Below are 20,322 nucleotides of genomic sequence, written 5' to 3' on the forward strand. Positions count from 1 at the left end.
TAAGAGAACTCCATGATCATGAAAAGTTGGACATTACAGAAAATGATTGAACAACAAATGTGGGTGGAGAGAAGGGGGTAGGATGCAATAGATATTGTGGTGATAGAGATGTTGAGATTTGTGTGAGATTGGGATGAGAAAGGATAATGCCAAAGTTACAAACATTGGAGACCGGAAACATGGCAGTATTTTTGATAGAAATAGGGAAGTTTGTAAAAGAAGTAAGTTTTGGATAAAAGATAGTTCAGGTTTGGGCATGTTTGAATCTCCAGGTATGTCTCTGGTCCAATTTAAAATATGTAAAAGACAAAAATATGGGTCTGAAGCTGAATGGAAATGTGGCTTAACTATAGACCTATGAATCATCCAAATAGAGACCATTGTTATATTCATGGGAATGATGAGGTCAGTAAAAGAAAGTAAATATGCATTGATGGCTTAGGAAACAGTTTTGGGAGAATGCCTACAGGTAAATTGGCATTTTTTCCTGTAACAGATGCCAAGAGAGTTGTGTTGAACCCTAAAAAATTAGGTAATTTGTTTAGGGTCAACACAGGTGTCAGAGATGGAAAGTTAGTCCATTGTCTTCCTGACTCTGAGATTCTATCCATTTCCTCATGCTGTCTATCAAGAGTGATGATAATGGTAATAATAACTTATTTGGAAATGACTGTGCTATTAAAACAATGGGTAGCAATACAATAAAAAGATTCCCCCCCCCAAAAAAAGAAAAATGTGACTCTAGTAAGCCCAGACAATTATTTGTTTTTCTTATATTCTGTCCCTCCTTCTCCTACTTTGATGCCTTTGTATAAGCTATTCCCCATTTCTATCTTATTGGAATCCTTCAAGACCCAACTCAGGTCTTGTTTTTTTTTATTATGCCTTTTCTGGTGGACCCCAAATCACCCACCTCTATTATCAAATCTCTAAAGCCACTCTTACCTTTCCTGTGTATCCCTGCTCCCCAATGGAGCTTGGTGATTTTAAGAGTTCTCTCCAAGATGTCTCCTATCTTCATCTCATCTCTTTTAACATTTGTTGCAGGCACAAGCTTAGTTAGCCATGACTTTGCACTCATTACTATTCTAGGTTTCAGTGCTTGTTTTGGTTCTAGAAGACAGCATAATGTGGAACATCTTGGGCAACTAGAATTATTCAGAAGTCTGATGGCCTGGGGAAGTTGGGTCTGACCTAGTCAAAGAGTTTTGGGTCATTTTACAAGTACAATAATTCAGTTTAAGGAGATGGTGATCACTTTTGCATAGATTATTCCATATTAGGGCAGATCAGGATAGACACAGAATTGGTAGAATTCTTTTTGGGTCAGTGCCTTTATTTTAAAAGGCTCCTCAGTAATTCTAACTATTCCTTCTTTTTCTGAGGGAAAGAACCCTGATTAAAATTGCACCGAATCACTTTTCTTCTAGATCCTAAACTGCTTAAGGACAAAAATTAAGTGGCCTTAAATTACAGACATTTAATAAATATTTGCTAAATTGAATTAAAATCTTTTCCTGTTTTTTTGATGTCTCGAATGCTTAAACTGGGTTTGGGAATTTAAAATTCTGTTTGTCAAGTTAAAATGTTCATGGAGCTATCTATGTTTTGAAGTTAGTTTGTAACAGAGGCATCTGTTCTGTAACAGACTAACTTTGTCAAATTGGCTATACTTTGTTATACTTCTCAGTTTAAGATAGGAATTTAAGTATGAATGACCCTAGCAACTTAGTCAGTGATCTCAACCTGAATTTGGATGTTTTATAGTATGTGAGGCAAAGAATGCATGGGGTGGGGGGATGTTAGATGCTGATTTTTGATCAGTAGACTAATCCCTCAAAAGGATTTGACCAAATTATCCACATGGGAAAAGAAAGAAAAATCAAATAGTTGAAGAATGTATACCATTTATATTTTACAGAATATATAATTGGATGGACAAAAAATAAATAGCTGATTCAATGGTACATATATCTTGACAAGATAGTGCAGATGGATCATGAACTGGATCCAGAATTGAATAGGAGTGCCTTTGGAAATTTGCCTGTGTTCTTAATGACCCCCAACCTTTTCCCTGGAACAAGGACCTTTTTGTATCATCAATATTCTTCCAGGGAAGTTATATAGCTGGGAATCCTGGAATACAATAATTTCTGGAGAATTACAATTATAGTTTACCAAAACAACATTGGGCCAAAAGTAAATAGAACACTAGGCGTGTAATCATTTTCATGAGTTCAGATCCAGCTCAAATACTAAATTATTAGTGTGACCAGGTACAAATAAGTTAACCCTGTTTGTCCCAATTCTTCATTTGTAAAATAAGCTAGAGGTGGAAATGGCAAAATACTTTAATATCACTGCCAAGAAAACTCAAATGGGGTCATGAAAAGTCTAACATAACTGAAATAACTGAATAGAAGAACAATGGTGAGGTGGATTATGGGTGTCAGTAGGCTGTAATATATGACCAGTGAAGAACTTTATGAGAATATGAACATATCATCAGAGAAGATCAGTGGTTAGAAATGAACTGACCATCATGCTGTCCCTCACATATGACACTATTTCTCCTGTCTGCCATTGCACAGGTTGTTTCCTATATCTGGAATTCACTTCTTTCTCTCCTCTTCTTAGAATCTCAAGTTTTCTTGAATGCTCAGTTTAAGTGTGACCTCCTATATGAGTGCTTTCCTGATTCTATGGGGCTAATTAAATGACCAGTTACATCTTAAAGACCAACTCTGTTTTAAGATTATTTTGTTAGTGATGTCCTCCCTCTCTCTATTTTGTGATAAATTTGGCAGTGCTTTATACAAAAGGGTACTGAGTTTGCTTGTTAGGAAATTTGGCTTTAAATTTTAGATTCACCACTCACTAGGTATTTGACTTTGGACAATTCACACAATCAATAAATCAGTCAACAAGTATTTATTAAATGTCCATTATGTAACAATCAATGTCACAAGGGCTAGAGAAACAAGAACAAAGAATGAAACAACCCAAACCCATGAGGATTTAAGAGATGGTAACATAATACATACACACATATGTATCCATATATATCTATATCTATATGTACCTGTATAGAAACATTACATTTATATAAAATAAATAAATATAAATTATGTAGAAATTTCTATTTATAATATATAAAATGATATGCATTATAAATAAAAGTGAATGGGGGAAAGAAAATGAACATTTTTAAGCACTTATTATATTCCAAGCATTATGCTAAGTGTTTTATAGATATTGTCTCTTTGTATAAATACAGATATATACAAAATAGTCAAATTGAAGCATGAGAAGAAGAGCATAACAGATATCACCAGATAATGTTAATGGTCCAAACAAACTGACCTTCTTGTTATATTATTCCATCTCTATATGTACATTGGCTGTCCCCATGTATATAATTCAATCCTCCTTTTATCTATCTATATCTATATCTATTTATCATCTATGCATCCAATATAAACAAATGAATAAATGAAAATATGTAGAAAATAGTTAAAAACAAATGTAGTTTTGGAAGGAGGACACTGAAAGGGGGATCAGGAAAGGCTTCATGCAGATGCTTGAAATACATATTAAAACTAACTTTTCTGAGCCTCAGTTTTGTCATCTGAAAATATCTATGTTGTGAGGATAAAATGAAATTGTATATATGGGAATGCTTTTTAAAATGTAAAGCATTATTATTTTTTGAAACGGGGCAGGAGTAGAAGAAGGAAGAGGTCGAGACTTGTAATTTCACTAGTATAAGGAATTCCTGTTAAGGAAATTCTGTAAATTAATGCTTATTGGTAAGCACTCAGCAACTTACAGACTTAGAAAACTGCCTATATCACAAAGTGGTTAAATAATTGGCCCAGTATCACATTGTGTCTATATGCTAGTCTTAGAACTTGAACGTTTCCATAAATATAACATATAAATTTAATAATATTATATATGAATGGGTAAATTACTTAGATTGGTTTGAAATTTGTGGAGGGTTTAAATATAATTGCCACATTGTAGGTTGACCATTATTCAACCTTTCATAGACTGAAATAGACATGGATTCAGTCTGATAGTCAATTCATAATGCAAAGTCTTCTGAAACTTAGTGCTTGCTTGCTTATGTTAATTTGGATTGGATATATTATAACACCTATGTAGAAATATATTTATTTCTATATTAGCATGAAACTCTGTGATTCGTCAGAAGGACCCTGCCCATCAATGTTCAGAGAATATTTATGACCAAAATCAAAGTGTCAAACATCTTGAAAAGGAATCAATGGTAATGCAAATGTGAAGTTGTTTTTAATCTGGTCTATGCTGAAGGAAAAGGAATAAAATTTATGTCATTTTGTATCATCTTATATCACATGGTATATCAGATCATATCATGTATCATATCATATTACATATCATATCAATATCATGTCAGATGCCTCCTAGACGCAATTAAATGCTCAAGCATGTACTAGTCCTTTACCTTTATTTTCTTTTTAAAGCAGAAGTTCTTAAGTTAGCTCCTCCATATTCCCAAAGAAGTCTATTAACTTGTATAGAAAAAAAAATTACATCTTTATTTTCACTAACTTTAAACTGAAATTCAGCATTTCCTTAAATTGTAAATTAAAAAAAATCTTCTGAAAGCATTCTTATTTTTTTTTTTTACAGGTTTTATGAAAGTAGTAAAGGGTTCAATAACAAATATACACACAAGTTAAAGAACTCTTGATTTCAATTAACAGTTTGGAATCCTGTATAGTACAAATGTACTTTCTACTACATTTTTTTTTTTTTTTCCTGCTTAAGACAAAGGTTATTCAACTTTTGCATGATTATCAGGTTGGAAATAGATAAGTTTTTATATATAGACTTTCATAATGATCTCTTTGAAGGAATCAACATAAAATGAAGTAACCTTAGTATGGTGGAAGCCTTTAAGAGAAGCGAGGAAAGAGTAAGCTCATTTCACCCTTATGACTAATTTGCAGTAGAGAATATTGAGTAGGTTGAAGTATAGATAGCTAAATTCATGTGGTATTCTTTAATATGAAATGGCCTGAGATTTAATAAAGCCTTTTCTCTTGGGAATGACTGCCAAGGTCAGGCTGAAGCATTGTGAAAGCTGTGCAGTTCTTTCCATGGTAACCTATTTATAAAAGAGTACTAGTGGGATTCTAAATAATTGATAAAGTAATAACTGAAAAAATTCCTTCCCAGGAAAGGACTGAGTCAGTGAAAAGGTAAATTTTAGTCCAGATTTCTAGATATCTACACCTATGAAATATTTTAGATAGCATTTTATAAAGACTGAATAATTGCTGCAATTTTAAATGCTTGTAAACAAATGACAGCTGTAGTTTAAAAGAGGGGCTTTGATTTTTCTAAGATAACAGCTTCTTTGTTTTTCCTTTCCTTGTATCAGGTCTTTGAAAGTATTTAGATCACAATACAGAGATTTTGTTAGAAAAGAACGATACCTAAAGTAATCTGCAGCTCACAACTAAAATACTTTATATTGGTATTTATGGATATTTATATGGATATATAACTGTTGACAACCTGAGATATATAATTGATAAGATAAATTTTGGAGACTACTGAAATGAAATTCATGTCTTGTCCTGTTTATTCTATTACCTACTGTCATTTCTTATCCCATTCTAGACAGTGGAATTCCCTTTCCTGTCCTCTTTTTCAAAATTAATATTTAACGTCTTCAAAATGCAAAGTTGGGTAATCCATGAAGATGTTGCTATATAGTCTACAAAATTCCCCCTAAGCAGTCTTGAGTGCAGATATTGAAAACTTGTTTCCCTCAGCAGGCAGAGGTTCTCCCTTAGTTTCATGCTTCACTGATGCTTTGTTAGACTATGAATACTCCCCCATTTAGTTGTCTTTGTGAGGTCAGCTTGTGCTCAGATGTGATTTACTTGTAAGCCGATTGCTGCTCCATGTGTGAACAGAGCATGACCAGTTTGGAGGCAGCCAGTCACTGAGCACTGGTCCATTACATCACCATCGTATGATGGCAAAGGCAGACAGCACCACACAATCTCTTGTTGTTGCTCCCCCCCCCCCCCCCCCCCCCCTTTCTCCTCTTTCCTTTCAGTGGCTGGGAAGAAAGCCTGGGAAAAGAGCAAAGATCTCTGGGCTTTCCTTGAGAACAGCTGAATACTATCTATATGGTAGTAAAAAGAAAAAACAAAACAAAATAAAAAACACAAATAAAAAGAAAGAAAAAAAAGAAAAGGGGAAATAAAGCCTTATTCAGATTTCATAATAGAGTATAGAATATTGTGGGGGGGAAGGAAACAAGGAATAGAAGAACACACAATTCATTAAGTCTTGGATAGAGTAATTAATGTTTATTAGCCTAAACTGCCCTAGTTGTTAATGAATTATTTTTTTTGAAAATGGAGATATATACATTTATAAAAATATCGACATTTGATTCAACAGAACTGAAGTGTTCCATTATTCAATTCAATTTCAAATTACATAACTAAATTTGAGCTAGTCTTTATCAAAAGGGCATACTGGGTGCAGATAGTATCTGAGATGAATTTTGAAAGGAAAAACTTGCTACTTAAAATGCTCCTATTTATGAGGGAGCAGGTTTCAATTTCCGTATCTTTTACTGGCTTTGTGGAGATCAGTAACCTGTGACAAGAAGCCCTCCCAAAGATGAAACTTTCATGGAGAGATATGCAGGCTGATTTCAAGATGGATATCATCTCTCTTTGCTCATTGTTTTCACCTGAAATGCTAAAGGACCATCTCTAAATATACTTAGGCTAACACTCATGTCTTCTCCAAATGTGGGTTACAAGCTCCTTAAATCCTGACTGAAAAATGAATATATCAAGCAAAGTTTAATAGTTATTTCATACCTACAGAAAATGCAAAAGATTCAAGGAGTCCCCGGGAGCATAAGAGCCAATATAGAAACACAGTGAGTCATCAAGTAGTTCACCATTTTCCCTCAAAAAATAAAATGACTTTATACTCGCTACTAGGGTAAATCCCAGAGATACTAATGAAATTCCCTTCTCCCATGGTACCACAGATAATCCTTTCCAGACTACAGTGCCACCCTGTGGCTTACACTTCCTCTAGAAGACAAACATATTTTAAGAGGTATTGAATAAGCAATTCCCTTTGCTCTTGAGCTGTACCTTCTGAGTAATTGGTTTCTATTTCTAAGGAGGATTTTAGAAAGGGACCACATGGATTATATTTCTTCTCTAAAGAATACATTGTATCAGGAAATCTCTAGAGGACCTAACACATGAACTCTTGAACTTAAGTTATCTACAAGGTAACTCCTAAAAATGGGAGTTCCCTCTCAGGCTGAGTAGGCAAGCATATCTATTTCTGCCAAATGCTTCTGCATAAAATCTTCCAGGGTGCCTGTTGCTATCATAGCTCAAGGAGAAAAGTTACCCATCAGTACCTCCCTTCTCAGACCTCATGAAAGCTTTCTAGTATTGCCATGTGTTTCTGAAGCACTGACATAAACACTCTTAGAGGTGGGGTGGGTAGAGTGGGTAGAAAGAAAAAAATTTTCCCTCCACCTTTCTCTATGCTTTGGAAGAAGACACAAGTACCATAGGCAAAGGAGTCCTTGGAAGGGAGAAAAAGATCAATTAGTTAGATCTTTATAGACCATGGTGAGGGAGTGGGTAGGGGATAATGATCAGGAAATAGTGAACTAGAGGAGCAAGCTTTTGTAGATCATGAAGAACCAATGATCAGAAAGTCTCCCACTCAAATGAATATGACACTTAATGAGTCCTGTGCCCCTCTAGAGGACTCTAGCCCTAAAGGAGCACCCAGTTTACATTCTAATTGAGGAGACAGAATGTAAAGTATTAAGTGTGAGTTGCTATTATTGTTATTTTCATTATTATTTATGTACCTTTATGTACCAATGAATGATGGTTATTTGACCCTGCTCATTAGATGAAAGAATAATTGTTTCTTTATAAAATGGGGACAATAATACTTATATTACCTATTTTAAAGGATTATTACTAGAAATGTTCTTTGTAAGTGTTAAATTGCTATCAAAATGTGTTATTATCACTATTGTTATTGTTCAAAACTATTTTGATCTGATTTTCTTTTTTGAGCATTCTCTCAAGTTTGCATTAATCTCCTTTCTACTAATAAGATAAAGGAACATGAAGAGTACTGAAATCTCCCTTTACTATGCTTTTCAAGATTGCAGACTGATCCAAGTGGATCCTAAACAATTGGATTTACATTGTTCTTTAATCATAATGCTAGTGCCCTTTACAAATGAATTTAAATCTATGATTTTATTAATGTAACAGATACATTGTTCTTTAATCATAATGCTAGTGCCCTTTACAAATGAATTTAAATCTATGATCTTATTAATGTAACAGATACATTGTTCTTTAATCATAATGCTAGTGCCCTTTACAAATGAATTTAAATCTATGATCTTATTAATGTAACAGAAGCACTCATTACATATGTAACATAATCCAGCCAAATTCTTACATTGGTCATATTCAGAAATCTATCTTATGTATTTTGAGTGTATCACTATAATTTGTCATTGTATTCATCAGAATTATAAAATCTTTTACACTTTTTTCTTCATAATCTTACCTTTGTAAAAGTTGTTCTAGTTTTACTTTACTCTGTATAAGTTCTTAGAAGTCTTCCCAGTTTCCTCTCAAACTGTCTATTTCTTATGGTATAATAATATTCTATTACATTAATATGGTATAATTTGTTCAGCAATTTCCCAATAGATGGACACTCCCTTCATTACTAATTTTATTTTGTTTTGCTATTATTAGCAAATAAATAAAATTTGTACTTATGGGTCACTTTTCTTTCATCTTTTTAGTGGCAGTAGTCTATCTTTATTATCTAAAGACAAGACAGATTTATTCTTAGAATACCAGAATCTTTCCAAATATAGGCCAATTACATGTTTACATAGTTTAAACAAAACATTCACAGCTTTTGTTACTATAAACATCTATTAGCACCTAGAAGAAACCATTATTTTGGCTGACAAAAAAGTGCATAATAATGTCAGAAGGGTGTATAAAAGAATTTATCAATCCATAATTTAACAATTTGTTCAAAAGAAACATGATATTTATATTGTTTTTCTTGATTGTCGCAAAGATTTTGACTCATTTACATTCTCCTGAATTTTATGTCTAAGAAAATGACCCTTGACAATTCACTTGTTTGGAAAATAATTCTGTTTCTGAGAAAAGCAGTTGATGAGTTAAGTTCCTCTTGACAATTTATTTGTCTAGGGAAATAGATCTGCTCAGAGACATAAGAAAGCTGTTACTCTAAGAACTGAGATGGCAGCTGCTCATTTTGAATATGATAAGCTATAAAATACTAGATTGATTAGAAAATACAGTATGCTTCAGTGATGTATATATGAAGAATTTTTATGTTGATAAGTGAGGAAAGAGAACAAAAAAGTTAATTTTTTTTTTTTTTTACTATGGGACAAATGTTTATTTGATTAATGAAAAAAAGATGACATTTTAGTTACTATTCATAAACTAAGGTGAGGTTTGTTTGATCTTCTCCTCTTCCTCTTTTTTTTTTTTTTTTTTTTTTTTTTTTTTTTTTTTTTGGTGCTGAGGCAACTGGGATTAAGTATTAGGAAGTGTTAAGTGTCTGAGGTCACATTTGAACTCAGGTTCTCCTGACTTCAGGATTGGTGCTATATCCACTGTTCCACCTAGCTGCCCCCTCCTTCTTCTTAAAGGTAATTTTTTAGAACTACATGAGATAAACCTGAAGCTGGAAGTGACAGATACTACAGTTGTTGAAGGATAAGTTCACCTGATCAGAGGAAAAGCTATACAGAGAATCAGAGAGTTCATCCAAGGGATCTAGTAACTTGGATTAATCATTGTAGCAAATAAGATGTCAGTTAAGCAGAGTGGATAAATTAAGTTTAACAGTAGAAGCATCTGTTCAACATAGAAGCTACATTTGTTAAGAAACTTTATGGACAATTTCTGGAACAAATTTTTTTTTAATTTCAGAATTGGGGGATTATTCAAAGCATGTGAGTTTTCTTTACTCATGTGCCTCTTTAACAAGTTTCCATAAGTGAATGTTCACTTCTCTGCCCCCATATACTGTGTACATTGGTATATGAATGTAATGTAAGATTATATGTAGATTTGACATTTATTATTCCTGTATTTGTTTTACTCTGATTTACTGAAATTTCTTTTGCCTTGTTAAATAAATCATTATATTTAAGATCTAAATATGCAAATGTGCAAAGGAAACACATTAGTGAAAGCTCTAGAGATAAAATGGTTAGTAGAAGGAGTACATTTTCCTATAACATGATTATCATGGGACAGCATCTTCAAAAGAAATAAGGGTGCCATATGGGGTACAGAAAGTTGAACACTTTTACTACAGTGTAGAGTGAGTCTAAAGGGGAATATGACAGGGAATGCAATTAACCTATAGGAATATCAGATTCCAAAGGGCTTTAAGTGCCAAAAAGAAATTTGTATTTTGTCAAAATTTGTATTTTGTAAAAAAAAAAAAAAAAAATCTTGAGCAGTGGAATGACATAGTCAGACCTATATGACAGCTGTGTCAGAGGTGGAGAAAGGGTTTGACTGGTAGCAGGGAGGTGATGACAGTTTGGACTAGGGTTGTCATGATGTGTATATATAGAGAAGGGAACAAATGTAAAAGATATTGATGAGATGGAATTGACAAGATTGCAACTGATTGGATGTAAATGGTGAAAGAGTTGAGAATGATTCTTGGGTTGCAAACCTGAGAAATTAGAATTTTTGCTCAATTACTTATTTAATATCAAACAGGAATATCCAATGTATTAAAAATCTATTACATCTGTTTGTTCCTTAATTACTTAAGAAACTATGAGAAGATATAGCCTTAGTTTAGACATTCTTAGACTAACCTCAATGAGGAATAAAACATAGTGCTTAATTCTGCTAATAAGAGAGACAAATAAAAACAGATTTTTGAAAGCAGTTCCATGTTGAATTTTTTGGGAAAAACATATATGATAATACATATCATAGTGGATTTTCAAACATTTATTTTCAAATTATGAGAGAAATAAATCTTAAAATCTAAAGAATTTGTATATGTTAGTGATTACATATGACCAAAATATAAATCACTATGGTAATCTTGTGTCTCATATAGCTTCAGAAAATTGGCTTTTTATGCAATGGTAGGTTTATAGTTGTTTTATTAAGAATTTAATTCAAAAAACTCTTATTAAGGCATTAATATGTGCAAAGCACATGGTCTTGGAGGAAATACAATGCTTGGTTAAGACATGGTTCCTTCCTTCATGGAGCAAACCAAATAGTAGGCAAATACAAGACTTTCAAACTAAAATGCACAAATTTGGGTTTTCTATTCAAAGCTATAGATGAGAAGTCATTGATAACTACAGCCCATGGTAATAACTCATCCTGTGTGACTCTAGTTCATGTCTTCCTGTTTATTGAGCATAGGAGATCTGCCAAATATTTTTCATGTTATATCTGTTGTCATCTGACATGGCAAAAATACTAGTTGTGAAGTTGGGATTTAGACATGTCATTTCTTGCCCTTTCCTTTCATTATATACTTCCTTCATAATATGTTTTATTCTTACCCTTCAGTTACTTTTTGGTTATATGTTGCAATTGCTTCACACCTATTATGTGTATTTCCACTGCCCTCTAAATGATATTAATTTTCAGTGTCTCAGAGAATGTTGTGTTTCATGTTTTGTGGACATAAAACATACCAATGGAATACTGGATTAAGAAGATGTGTGTGTGTGTGTGTGTGTGTGTGTGTGTGTGTGTGTGTATTTTTTCCCATTTTGCCAAAATTTATTTTTTGAGAAGTTGCTTTCTGTAGGCAATTTCTGTGCTTCTTTTTCTAAGATGCTGGCTTCCCTCAAAAAACTTAAATAATTCTCCTGAATAGCTCATATTTCTTTCCCCGATATTTCTTCTATCTCTCTTTTAAGATCCTTTTTGAGCTCTTCCAGGAGAACCTTTTGAGCATGACACCAGTTCATATCCCCTTTTGAAGCTTCACATTTAGTAATTTTGTCTTTGCTATCCTCTTCTGGGTTTGTATTTTGATCTTTCCTATCACCATGGGAGCTTTCTATGGTTGGGGCTCTTTTTGCTTTTTTTTGTTCATTTTTAAAAGTTGAGCTATGTTCCTAGAGGATAGAGGAAATTGTCTCAAGGTTTTTTCTTCTTTTTTTTTTTTTTGGCAGAGAGATGGAGTCCTCTCACTGACTTTTTATTGCGCTGGGACTGGTGATGCTGCAGGCTTTCCTATTGCATTGAGATGACCTGGCCTACTCCCACCTGTTGTGCTGAGGTTTGGGAGTCCCAGTTTACCTTCTGTGGTTGCATTGGAGGTCTGTGCTGAGCCACTGGCCTTCTGAAACAGGAAAGAATAGCCAATGCTGCTGTACTTTGGCTAAGAATCTTCTGCTAGATTCCTGGTGCTGAATCTATTAGCACTGACTGTGCTGAGTCCCATTCCCCCATACCCACTTCAGCCTACCTTTCCTGAAATCATTTCAATATATCTTAAGCTGGAAAATTATTATACACTGAATATTTTTGGATTATTTCACTCTAAAATCTGATCAGTGGCTTGATCTATCATTGATTCTGAAGGAAGCCTGGGGAGAATCAGGCAATATCTTGACCTCTCTACCATCTTGGCTCTACCTCCTTCACTTTTAAAATTTCTCACATTGTAGAATTTCACCAATCATAATTCTCACTTGGTAAAACCATTCTGGTATATTCAGCCTAAGCACTGTGAATAATATCTGGAAGAATGACTGGACTGTGAACTTTTTATGTCAATAGTGTAGCATATTAGCTCCCTCCCCCCCAAATCCTTCACACAATGTTAAGCTGCAATAAGAGAGGAAGAATTTCCAGAAAGAGGGTTATGATAGTATATCTGTATTCTACATTGTTCAGATCACATCTAGATTATCATGTTCATTTCTGGGTGTCACATTTTAAGAAAAGAAATATTGATAAGATGGGTATTTTCAGAAGAAGGTGACCAGTTTGATGAGAGGCTGAGAGGCCATGTAATATGAAGATTGGTTGAAAGAGATAAAGATAGAAAGGCTTAATAAGGATATAAAAACTATTTTTAAGAATTTCTAGGACTAAAATCCAGAGGTGGGATTAGGCTTGTTCTGCTTGGGATTTGAACAATAGGTTGCATCCCAGGATGGCACACTTAGGCTAAATAGAAAAAGATATTCACTAACTTGTCCAAAAATGCACTGGAATTCCAGTACATTCATAGTCTGGAGTACATCTGGTGTGCAGTCTCTAGGCTTCAAAGGGAAAACACTTTTGAGATGAGAGTATCTCCTTCTCTAAGTACAAAATAATTGTCACCCCACCTCTCATATACCAAATGCAAGATTTGAAACACAATCAGGAAAAATACCATAAGGTTTAAGTCTCAGGCAGAGACTCATGCCAGGTGGCAAAGAAATGATCAAAAATTAAAATAAATTGTTTATAAATATTTGTGAATATAAATATATTTTAGATGGTTATTCACTCTCTCTATGCCATATGTCACATATGTTGCTAAGGGGATTCTTTTTCAGATACAGGTTTGCCTGCATAGACCCCTTTTATATCCAAGATTCTGGGTGAAAAGTTATGTAATTATATATAGATAGATAATCTATATAATAGTTGAGATGGAAGTAACACTAAGATTTGCCCAGGATCATATATAAGATAAGTATTGGAACAGGTCTTCTAACACCTAGAACTTTTGATTCCTGGTAGCATTTCTACTGTTCTGGGTGGATAAAAGAAAGAATTGTATCATAGATAGGGTATTGGATTTTAAAACAAGAAGAAATGGGTTTAAATACCACTTTTGACACGTAACTGATTGTGTGAACCTACATCACTTTACATCTATGAGCCTTAGTTTCCTAACCTGTAAAACAGTGATCTTGATGATGATGATGATACTGGAATTATTCACTTCACAGACTTGTTGCAAGGCTCAATTAATTAAATGAATTAATGTCAATTGATATTAACAAATAATTTTGCAAACTTTAAAAAAGATATGTAAATGTAAGCTATTATTTCTATTATTGAATATAGAAAGTGACATCATTAGCTCTGTTCCGATGGAAGATTAATCTGATATCAGTGTCAATTATGGATTATGAAGGGGACTACAAATAAAAGACCCCATTAGAAATATTTTTACTGAAATAATTCAATAGGTAGTAAAGAAGGTCTGAAAGAGACCTTACAAATTATCAAATGAGAATAGAAAGGAATGAATAAATACAAAAGATATTTGAATACATAGTTGAAAGGAATTGTAAAAGAATTGAATACGAAAGGTAAGAATTATAAACCAGTCAAAATTATTCCCAGGTTTTGAATATTGATTATTGGTCCATTGGTGGGCTATTCACAGAAATAAGGAAATCAGAAAAAGGAATGGGTTTTGGTGGGAAGATAATTCAATTTTGGAAGAGCTTAGTTTGAGGTAGAGTTGGGACATCCAGACAGAGATCTCTAGTAGGCCTCCTTATGACTACAATAATCATGGCTAAAGATATAAATTTTGAGGCCTTTATATAAAAATGATGGAGCTATAAGAGTGGATCAAAAAGAATAGAGAGAGAAGGGAAGTGGGCCAAAAACTGAATCTTGGAAAGAACTAACATTAAGAATCTAGGTGAAGAGACAAAGAAAGAGTGGTCAGAGATAGGGGAAAAACTAGAAGAATATAGTTCTGTGAAAGCCAAAGATAGTAGAGTATATCTAAAAAGAAGCCATTATTAACCATGTCATGCTGTAGAGAGGGCAAAAAAGATAAAGGTTGAAAGAAGACCATTGAATTTAGCAATTAGGAAATATTGAGAGAACTGTTTCATGAGTATCATTGAGAGAGAAGCCATTTTACCTGTTTATGGGAAGAATGAATAGGCAGTGAGAAAATGGAGGAATTATATCATAATTCATAGATACCAGACTAGAAGAAGTCTTGGAAGTCATCTAGTCCAACTGCATTCTTTTAAATGAGGAAATTAAGGGCTGGGGAAGTTTAGTGACCTGACAAATTATGTATTGAATATTTCTCAAGAAGTTTGTTGATTAAGTGAAAGTGAAAGATTGGGTATTCTTGCAAGGATGTAGAAAATTGAGAAAAACTTTAAAATATGAGTACTCACGTTCATATAATGTTTTTAAATTAAATAATTTGTCAGGGTTTCTTGTAAAGTGGCTGATGATAATTAATTGAAGTTCCTCTTGTCTTCAGGTTTAAAGTGTCTCTCAGTATTTTTTTTAATGATAGGTAAGGACTGAATACGTTTGTAGGGAAGACAATAGTGGGTGTGGAGAGATAGAAAGTGCATGAAAGAGAACAATGTCCTTGAGAAAGCATGAGGAGATGGACTGAGGTGTATATAAACAAGTGGGAGGACTAGTATTGTTAAGGAGTTGGGGACAGTTCTTTTCTGAAATAAGTTGTATGGAAGACAGAATAAACAAGTGAAAAATCATGGAGATATGAAGGCATGAGATTCAAGAAACTCACTTCAGATCTCAGTGAATTAAGATATTTAGAGATCTCAGCGAACTAAGATATTTAGAGTATAGAGGGGAAGCATGAGCTTGGGCCTTAAGGAAAAAAGAAAAGATTTTGAATTGTTGCAAGGAAAACAATAGATTCATTGACTCTCAATCTCAATTCACACAGGAAACAAGAAGAAACCAAATAACAGGGAGGTTGCCCAAAGATTAGTTGAGGTCAAGGGTATGAAGGTTTCTAACACAGGGGCAAGAATTTGCTAAATAATAATAATTGTTAACATTTATATAGTATTTTAAGGTCTGCAAAGTTCTTTAAAATATATAGTCCCACACCTTGACAAATTTTCTTTAATATGGAAGTCAAAACATTACAGGGAATACATTAGACTTTCTAAAAGGACATGTAGATTGTATTTTCCTTAAGTACTTTTACATATAAATGCTTCGCTGCTTTTTCTCTGACCTGAAGTTATTGTTAATATTCATATGTGACATTGTCCAAGTTTGATGTAGGCATTTGTCATTTTCTGCCCGCAGAATTGTGGGATCCTGATTATAGAGAATGTTGATTTAGGGGGTTACATTAGCCCCTATGCTGCATTAACCTTCACAAAGCCCGCTTTTAAAACTTAATTTTTTCAGATGATGAAAATAATAAGAGAATTTTATTAGGGGACTAGAGAAATTAAAAACCCACACACAACATCTTAGTTCAACTGATAACTCTTCTAAATTGTTGTGAGAATATTTTATTAAATTCATGAAGCAAAATGCAACTCTTTAGTGCCCTCCCCTGTTTTATTTTAGAACTGCAGTTTCCTTTTGAGGAAATTAAACTTTCATCATTAAGAAAATAAAATGATCTCTTTCCTTGGCCATAGAATATTGAAAGGTCCCCCTTTTTTAAAAGTAGGCAGTATCTTTTATTCCTCCCTTTAGCTTCTCTCTAAGAGTTATAATAATAATCATCATCATAATAAGGAATCCATGACCTATAACAGGAGAATTAAAAAAAACAAAACTCAAAGCAACTTATGTCCAAGCATAGTCACAATAACCCTTCCTTTTCTTTTGATTTTAGTCTCATTAGTTCTTCTAAATCAGGCTGGAACGATGGAAATAAAGTAAATTAAGAAATAAGAGAAATCCATTCTTCTGTACTAATTAGGAAAAAGAATTTCAATTGAACTCATAGATGGTTGTTTTTTTTTTTTTTTTTTTTTTTTTTTTTTTTTTTTTTTTTTTGTTGTTGTTGTTGTTTTGTTTTTTGCTTAAGACAATCAACAAGTATTTATTAAGAACTTAGTGTGTTCCAGGCACCCTGCTATCACTAGGGATACAACGAAAGGCAAAAATATGGTCTCTGCCCTTAAGGGCTTCACAAAATAGGGGAGACAGCATATAGATAACTATATATGTAGCAGTTGTATACAAAACAGAGATCTCAGGCCCAAATTTCAGAGAAGAATAAAAAGAATGGCGGGCAGAAGAAAGAAGTTCTGCCCCCTCACCTAGTTTAGTTCACATCTGAGAAGGTGAAGACCTAGTAGAGGTAAGGAGCACACTGGAAAGAGAGTGATGGATTTAATCTAGCCAAATTTAAATCCCTGTTTTGACTAATTCACCCAATCAAAGAAGGCTGTGTCCACTCACATGGTAAGAGTGCCTTGCCTCCATATTAAGATTTCAGGATGTCTGGAACAATCGTTAGGAAACTTTCATATTAGGTAAACTAGGTATGTTCCAAATGTCCATTATATAATGATAACTGAGGAAACATGAAATATTAGCCTAAAGAAAACAAAACCACAAGGGAACACAAAAAAACAGTTTTAAACAATTTGAAGAACGAAAAAGTAATTGGGCTTGTTTTGCCTGACAGTGAATATATGATCTAGGAAGAATATTTCAGAAAATATTAAGACTTGGGATAAGGAAACATTTCCTCTTAGTGATAACTAGTTATCTAGTAGAGGAACAGGCTTCCTCAGGAGGCAGTGGATCCTCCTCATTGGAGATCTTTAAGCAGAGGCAACTTTCCCATTAAGTCAGGATACCACCTTGTAGGGTTGGGGCTGGGAGAAGAGCATTGTAGTGATTTTTCTTCACATACAGTTTGGACTCTGAGGTTCCTTCCAACTTGGAAATTCTGATTCTTTAATATGTTCATTTCTTTTAATTAATTTCTTCTGTTTCACTTTTAAGTCAGCTTATATTTACTGAAAGGATCAAAGTGCCTAGATTCTTGTCACATGACATGTTAGATGATCCCAGCATGTTCAGGACTAGTACCTTAGGAATTCTATATATTAGACTTTTAATATTTTAATTCCTTAAAATTCTGGCTTTGAATCTTTTTTGTGCATAATTCTAAACCTAGTGAGGGGATAGAAAGAAGCATTCCATGTTTAGTAGGAACACAATAGTTCATAGGTTAACAGGATTTATGGTGAAAGTGATCTTATAGACTATTTCATTTAATCCTTTCACTTTTCAAATGAAAAGTCACTTCACCAAAAAGGGGAAGTGACTTATTCAGAATCAGAACTGGACACTCTGGTCTCCTGATTCAAAATTTAATGCTCTTTCTAATATGCTCTAGCTCAACATTATTATCATCATCATCAGTTTTTACTGCATTGCAAGCAAACTGATCACTCTAACCTCAAAGAGGAGGAGTAGAAATATGGGGATATAGGAAGAGGTAGAAAGACTTGGAAAAGTACATTTTCTCTCACAATCATGGATAGAGAGGAGAAGCAAGTCATTGTCTCTGACTAAAATTGAGTGGCCTTTATAATAGAGTGTCTGGCACATAGAGGATACTTAATAAACATTTATTCATTGATTGAGTAATATAGGGAAAAATTTTGTGTTTCATTCCTTACTGAGTTTATATTCCTTCCTTGAGATCCATACATTGATTGGCCCAGAGAGATGTGTTCTGATTATATATTCCTGAAAGTGGAGAACCTTGGCTGGAATTTTTCTAATCATGTTTGTCTGTGGTCAGCTAGGAGGACTCTGGAATTTAGCTCACAATGGATAGTCATCAGGAAAAGTAGTTATTGATGAAAGTTATTTTCAGATTTTTTTTATCCTAATGAGACTTGTATCTGAGAATGTCTTTGAGATTTCTTGTCTCCTATATCATGTTACAATACTCAAGAAGGTCATACTTCCCAATATGCATCCCAGTTTGTTGTATGAGAATAACTATGGAATGAAATACCTCTATATTGGATAAATATTTTTCACATATTATTTCATAAGGGAAATAAATGCCATCATTCTATATCTCTGTGTTTTAAAAGTTCCAAAATAAATCTTAAGCCAATTGTTTAATTCTTATATATGAAAATATTATTAGTTCTTTTATTGCTGTCATTTTAAATTGAGTAGTTTGAAAGAAAGGCGGATTGAGCTGAGTATGCTGGGATAATTTTAAAATACATACATATATATGCATATATGTGTGTGTGTGTCTATACCTACATATCAATATAAGTAGAGATAAAAAGGAGCAAATTTATCATACAAATGAAGCAAAAAAGGAGAAGAAAATAGATACAAAAATGCTTATAAGGGAAGGGCAGATTTTAGTAAAACCTTACTCACATTGGAAATGGAATAAAAAAGGAATAAGGTATATATCTGGAAGAGTATATAAGTCTTCTAAATTCAGATAGAACCAAGAGGGCAAGGAGAGAGAATAAGGGAGGGATTCATGGACAAGGGTAGGGTAAATAATAAGAGGGCAAGATAGCTAGTGGAAGGAAAAGTAGAGGAATAAGGAGAGAGAGGCTTAGAAGAATAGTGAGGAAAATAAACAAGAAATAATTATAACTTGGAATGTGAATTGGATGCATTCACTCATAAAATGGAAACAATAGGTTAAAAATTTGATCTCAACAAGAGATTACTTTTAGCGTTATAAAAATGAGAGCTATACACAAACATAAAGTAGAGATCAAGAGTAGATTTTATTATGTAAAAAAAAAAAAAAGCAGGGGTGGTAATCATGATCTCAGACCAACTTAAAGTTAAAATAGATTTAATCAAAAGAAAAAGATAGGGAAACTATACTATATGTCAGTCATATTAATCAATATTTTTTTAATTGAACTAAATACAAAATAAGACAAAACAGAATAGAAAGAGAAAGATAGGAAAGAAAAACAAAACAAAACAAAAATTGTCATGTACCCAGCAGATCATAAAAGGGAAGATTCAAAATATACAACAATAAATTTCCATTTCAAGAAAGCATATATAATAAGAAATTATATTCATGAGTGCCTAACTTTGCTTCCTTATAAATTATTATTTTGTTCACTACTGTATATTTTTTGCTTTATTCTTTTTTCACCCTTTCATTTCCCTCACTTTCTCCAAGCAGGTTATAGTTAAACACATATATATTTACATATACTTATATATGCATACACGCATTTATATTCACACCCATCCATATATCCATGCATATGCATATGTTTACATATACATAAATCTACATAGCCACATATAATCAGACACACAAATACATACATACACATGTATCCTTATGTAAACATTTTGTCTAATATCAATGATTACTAGCCTTATTTTTAAATTTTCTTTCTTTTTTATTAAAAATTTTTAAACCTTTTGTTCCAAATTTTTTTCT

The sequence above is a fragment of the Antechinus flavipes genome, chromosome 4 (genome assembly GCF_016432865.1).
Source record: "Antechinus flavipes isolate AdamAnt ecotype Samford, QLD, Australia chromosome 4, AdamAnt_v2, whole genome shotgun sequence".
Taxonomy (NCBI): domain Eukaryota; kingdom Metazoa; phylum Chordata; class Mammalia; order Dasyuromorphia; family Dasyuridae; genus Antechinus; species Antechinus flavipes.